Consider the following 6,828-nt stretch of genomic DNA (forward strand, 5'->3'; position numbering starts at 1 on the left):
GAGCAACCAGGCAAGCCCCCCCCTTGATCACCAGATATCGCCTATTCTACTCTATACTGCTTGCATTAGAGTAGTGTAGCATGTTACTGCTTTCGTTAATCCTATTCTGATGCATAGCCTGACATTGTCGCTACATCTGTTGATACCTTACCTGCAATCCTATATGCTTAGTATAGGATGCTAGTTTATCATCATTGGCCCTACATTCTTGTCATTCTGCCTTGCTATACTATCGGGCCGTGATCACTTGGGAGGTGATCACGGGTATATACTATACATACATACATACTATACAGATGGTGACTAAAGTCGGGTCAGCTCATTGAGTACCCGCAAGTGATTCTGACGAGGGGGATGAAAGGACAGGTGGCTCCATCCCGGTAGAGGTGGGCCTGGGTTCCCGACGGCCCTCGACTGTTACTTTGTGGCGGAGCGACAGGGCAGGTTGAGACCACCTAGGAGACAGGTGGGCCTGGCCCTGTTCGGCGTTCGCGGATACTTAACACGCTTAACGAGATCTTGGTATTTGATCTGAGTCGGCTACGAGCCTATACGCACTAACCATCTACGTGGGAGTAGTTATGGGTATCCCGACGTCGTGGTATCAGCCGAAGCACTTCAGACGTCAGCGACGGAGCGGCGCGCGCCGGATTGGAACGTAAGCCTGCTCTTGTATTAAGGGGGCTAGTTCTGCTTCCGGCCGCCCTCGCAACGTGCAGGTGTGCTATGGGCGATGGGCCCAGACCCCTGTGCGCTTAGGTTTAGACCGGCGTGCTGGCCTCTCTGTTTTGCCTAGGTGGGGCTGCGACGTGTTGATCTTCCGCGGCCGGGCATGACCCAGGAAAGTGTGTCCGGCCAAATGGGATCAAACGTGTTGGGTAAGTTGGTGCACCCCTGCAGGGAAGTTAATCTATTCGAATAGCCGTGATCTTCGGTAACAGGACGACTTGGAGTTGTACCTTGACCTTATGACAACTAGAACCGGATACTTAATAAAACACACCCTTCCAAGCTCCACAGACAACCCGGTGATCGCTTTTCCGCAGGGCGACGAGGAGAGGATCGCCGGGTAGGGTTATGCTATGCGATGCTACTGGAGATGCTACTTGGAGATGCTATTTGGAGATGCTACTTGGAGATGCTACTTGGAGGACTTCAATCTACCCTCTTCTACATGCTGTAAGGCGGAGGCTGCCAGAAGCGTAGTCTTCGACAGGATTAGCTATCCCCCTCTTATTCTGGCATTCTGCAGTTCAGTCCACTGATATGGCCTCCTTACACATATACCCATGCATATGTAGTGTAGCTCCTTGCTTGCGAGTACTTTGGATGAGTACTCACGGTTGCTTTTCTCCCTCTTTTCCCCCTTTCCCTTCTACCTGGGTGTCACAACCAGATGCTGGAGCCCTGGAGCCAGACGCCACCATCGACGACGACCCCCTACTACACCGGAGGTGCCTACTACTACGTGCAGCCCGCTGACGACGACCAAGAGTAGTTAGGAGGATCCCAGGCAGGAGGCCTGCGCCTCTTTCGATCTGTATCCCAGTTTGTGCTAGCCTTCTTAAGGCAAACTTGTTTAACTTATGTCTGTACTCAGATATTGTTGCTTCCGCTGACTCGTCTATGATCGAGCACTTGTATTCGAGCCCTCGAGGCCCCTGGCTTGTATTATGATGCTTGTATGACTTATTTTATTTGTAGAGTTGTGTTGTGATATCTTCCCGTGAGTCCCTGATCTTGATCATACACATTTGCGTGCATGATTAGTGTACGACTGAATCGGGGGCGTCACAAGTTGGTAGCAGAGCCGACTGCCTGTAGGAATCCCCCTTTCCAACTCCTTGGCCGAAGTCGAGTCTAGACATTGCAAAACTTTTACTAACTTGGCTGTGTGCCTTACGGGCCCACGTCGCCATCGGGTGGTACTAGGATCTTTTACTCCTCGACCTTTACTCTGGGACTCTGATCTCTCTTCTATTCGGGTTAAAGGAATTTTGCTAAATCTAACATTAGGATCTCGTTATCACTTTCACCCGGAGAGCCCCTTATTACTGATGATCGTCTGCTGCATGTGAAGACCCTGAAGATACTTTCCGCTGTTAAGCCGAGAACTTGTGTTCATCGCGTTTGCAATTCCCCTTCCACCGTCAACCGTTATGGGTAACTACTTACAGTTGTTATTCTTATATCATCCCCAGTTGGTCTTGTTATTACAAGATACCCTAAAAAAATCATCGTGGTTTCGATAATCCCTTGAGCTTACTGCCTTGCTGTTCTTGTCACTTGAATACCCCTACGGTTAATTCTCGCATTTATAGAATATCCGCTCATCCCCCAGTTGTTTATGTGTTACACAAAAGTCTTCGAAATACCACCCGATATTCCAAAAATCCTCAGCAACCTATTGCTCTGGAATTTCTTGTTTATTTTCATTATGATTAATCCCATAAGTATAGAAATCTTATTGACATTCCTTGTCATTATCATTTCGAGTCTGTTGACTCAATATGTTGCGAATGCACGTAATCATCAGTTGATCCTTTTAAATTATCTCTCCGGCTCAGACGTCTTTCAAACATGAGCTGGTTCTCGACCAAACTATCTGTCGTCGATTGTGCCTCTGGTATATTCAATTGATCCATCCTTGATCAGAACGTCTGCTTCTGATCCTTTGTTTTGGAAATCATAATTCCTTTTTATTTAAGCTTTGAATTATTCAGATGATTCCATAACCTGTTGCATTTGCATTCCTTCCTCTTCTGGTTGAGTACCGATACTCATATCAGATCCTTTGTGGACTATCAAGTCCTTTGTTGGATTGTTATCCGACAGTGTCCTTCACATTTGAACACTTTGTGAGTTCTTCCCCTTATACATGATGCCCTTGTTAAGTTGTATCCTCTGCTTGGCCAACCATGCTCTGCTTTCGGGCTTGTGTTATTTACTCTGGAAACTTGTGGTATATGTTTCTAAGAAGCCCCTATGGGTTGAACATATGCCTTCTCTAAACCGTGTGAACCCGAAAGTTTTCACGAGTCATACTTATCTGGTATTGCACCAGGTAAAACTTTCAACAACTAATTTCATCTTTGAAATACGAGAGGTGAATGGAAGATTATGCATTGAGGAAGTGGGAGTCGACCTTGAACTTTGTGTTCATGCCCATGGACGCGATGTATATCCTATCCTGGAAGCTTCTTGTAATAATAACTATTTCCTTGATAGCTAACATATGGTATCTGTGAATTGATCCCTTGCAACCGTGGTTCCGACCATGATTGTTCTTCTTTGATTCCATTTCTCGGACAAGTTAAAACAATTGTCTTCTATGGATCAATACACCAGTCCAACCTTTACTTTGATCTTGTGTTGAGTATTACCCCCCTGGTATCTCGAGATTATCATGGTACTTCATAACTTCTTATGAGTTCTTCATCAAGTGCTACCTTACCACTGATTCCAATTTTTCACGGGCTCTGAGTTATTAAACACTCAAAGACACCGATAACTGAACCGAGTCCGCTCTACGGTTCAACAACTCTACAGTAAGCTTCTATAAGTATGAGTTTGTACCCGATCACGCCATTCCTAGCCTGTTTGGCTACATCATTGCCGTGATGATTCTAACTGTGCTACCTGGTCCTTATTCTCGGAGCACCAATTTGCGACGATAGCTAAGCTTACGTCGATCTTCCTCGTCATATCATTTCGCCTTGAACAACGAGCTAGATTTCAAGTTTGTGTTGTACCCTTGGTTCCAATAACCTTTCACTTCATCATTACTTTGACTTGATGTCGTCGCCGATCGATTACATCTTCATGAACTCTCGCGACAAAGGTGCTTGATGTCGTCGCCGATCGATTACATCTTCATGAACTCTCGCGACAAAGGTGTCGTGATCATCAACATTCTGAGTTCATCCAGGATATCAATTGAAATCATGATGAGAAATACCATCCTTGCCCTCGATGATTGGTGTTATCAGCGACAACATTATTGCATTCCCTCCAACACAAAACTTGTTCCTGTATTGTGTTGTACCTTGAGTTCCTTGCTATCCAACTTATGTTATATTCTACCGCAGAGTATTACCATCTTTGATGTTAAGAATGTTGTGAGGATTGCTCCACCTCTTAAGAATTCTTGCTATAATGATACTTCTCACCATCACCATTCTTTCTTGGTCCTCGTGTTGATTCCAACCGGGGTACCCACAAGTGAACGGTGTTGTTTGGATTATGCACTTCTAGCAACCCTATTGCTTTGAAGTGAATGGGCGATAGTTCATTCTAAGTCCTTCGCTGATTGAATCACCATTCTGACATTGGTCGTGCAACCCAACCCATATTTCGGGCGCACATTTCAACCAATGTTTAATTGTGTATGTTTTCCTCGAGCATGCTTCCTTATATCATTTGATCTGACAAATGTTATCTCCTTGTTCACTTAATGGTGGAAATCCATCTTTTGGGAATCTCGGTGAACTGCCGTTGAGTTCACCAGACACCTCCTTGTCCTCTCCTTGGGTTAATGATGGACTCTTGATAACGGAAATCACTTCATAGTTCATTTCCCCGAGAATCTTACAATGTCATCTCGTCAATTTGCGTTGCACCTTTTCTTCTCAGGTATCCTAAGTCCGAGGTATCCTAACACCAACCGGATCTGAATCTCGGTCAGATATTATGGTTGGGACATATCTCCAAGAGTTGTAACATTGATCTCTACGTGACCCGGTAACCTGATGTCATGCCTAGCACCCCCCCGGCTGGAGGATCTATCATTATAGATTCCTTTTTCAGCAAGGTTATCCATTCTTCCATGAGGAAATTGTAAGACTTATTCTATAAGTTGTTTCCGATGGATCCTTTGTGTCCAAAGTCTAGCCTTTGATTGAAGACCATGTCAATGCTATCTCGAAGCATGTCTGTGGTACTCCGAATTTCAACAAGACCATTTGAAGCCAATGCTAAATGTTTCTTACTAAATTATCCAAACACCGTTGTATGGGTAATGCCATGATATTCTCTCCCCTTACCTCAAGAGTTTTCGACATAATATCCTGTCATGGATATCGTGCTTTGAGTGTCCTTGGGAAGGATATACCCTTGAAATATGTGTTTAAACACCTTTTCCTTTCCATTATTCTGTTTAATCGGATAATCATATTTTTCTCTCCATTGTTTGTTTTAACCTTTCTTGTGATCTATATGATCTAAGCAGTAATATTCCCCTGCTTATGTAAACACCTCGTTGTACAATTATGTCAGCAAGACCCTGTTACTATTGTTGATGACATTTCGGTTGCCACCGATGGACGAGAACTTTGCCTATTGGTCTGCCTCGTTTCAACGAGCAGGAAAATCGTTCTCATCATCCCTCAACCTTGGTACCGATGTTGTTGCCGACATAACTGACAGGTTATTATCTGATGTGCCTTGCTATCATAACCGTGCAAGATGTCATCGCTCTTGTTACTTTTAACCCACATGGTGGGCCCATAACCCACAACTCCACAAGATCGAAACCTGACTCTCCTGTACACCCCTTGTTCCCAAAGATACTCCTCACGCGTGTCCTCGTAGGTAATACACGAGCCACCTTCCAAGAAATCGTCAATTTTGGTATCAGACTCAAAACTAATTCTTGTTGCTCTGAACCCCTTTTACGCGATGTTTCAGGCAATGACGATTGTCTATCCGCTTGAAACTTTTTATGGTACCTTCTTTATTTGCTCTCGAGGTGTTTCATTTGTTTGAATCGAGAGATACTCCTATGTTCATTCTTGGGATACCCCCTAGTTGATTTTCCTTTATAACATTCTATCGTTGTAGAGCTACCTCCTTATCCTTTTCGTAAGTACGATGGAGTTCCCAAAAAAAAGTGACGGCGTCATCATGATGACCTCAAGCTGAAGTATGAAGACATCAGCGTTATGGATCTACCTCTTCGAGAAGAGCAACTAAGACCGAGAATAATCGCTAGAATTTCGTAACCTATTCTCCTCCCTTACTTCCCTCTTAAATCTCGGGACGAGATTTCTTGTGGTGGAGGAGATTTGTAACACCCCGGTAGTTAAGCTACATTAACCACACACAAATGGTGCCATGTCATCGCGATTAACTTTCTAAACCTCACTTTGATCCAAACCGAATTCAAATTCAATTTTTAAAATGAAGTCAAATTATTATTTCTTCAAATGATAAAACAAAAATGTTCGCAGGGTTGCAAGAGTTCACTAACTAATTGTCATATAAGAACAAAAGTCTGTGGAAGTAAGTAGATGCTCCTAACCTAAATAAAACAGGGCCAATAGCTCTAGTTTTGGCTTTTTCGAGAATTAACAAAAGGCTAGACTTTTTTTTTCAATTGCCCCCAAGCCTAGCGGACAACCCCATAATATTGCAAAGTACTTTTATGACAAGTCTCTCATTTAAAAAAAGACCATTTAGACTTAAAATATAATGCAATATAGGATTAACAAAAATAGTAAATATATTTCAAAACAAAAAAAAACTAAACTAAACTAATCTACTGGGCTCTTGGCCCATCTAACAAACAACTAGGCCCAGCCCGGCTCCCCTCCTTAACCTAGCCCGCAGCCAGCCTTACCCACTTGACCCCCACTCCTCTCGCTCGATCCCTCTCCATCTCCCTCGCGCCGCCACACACCTAGACCAGAGGCGAGGCGCCTCATACCCCCCCTCGCAATCTCTCCTCTCCCCCCCGCTTCCCCGCACCTCTCCCCTGGCGGGTCACAGCTGTTGTTCGCCGGCAAGGCAACCACCGCCCCTGGTCTTCTCCTCCACCTTCCGTTCGTCTCC

The sequence above is a fragment of the Triticum dicoccoides genome, chromosome 1B (assembly GCF_002162155.2).
Source record: "Triticum dicoccoides isolate Atlit2015 ecotype Zavitan chromosome 1B, WEW_v2.0, whole genome shotgun sequence".
NCBI lineage: Eukaryota > Viridiplantae > Streptophyta > Magnoliopsida > Poales > Poaceae > Triticum > Triticum dicoccoides.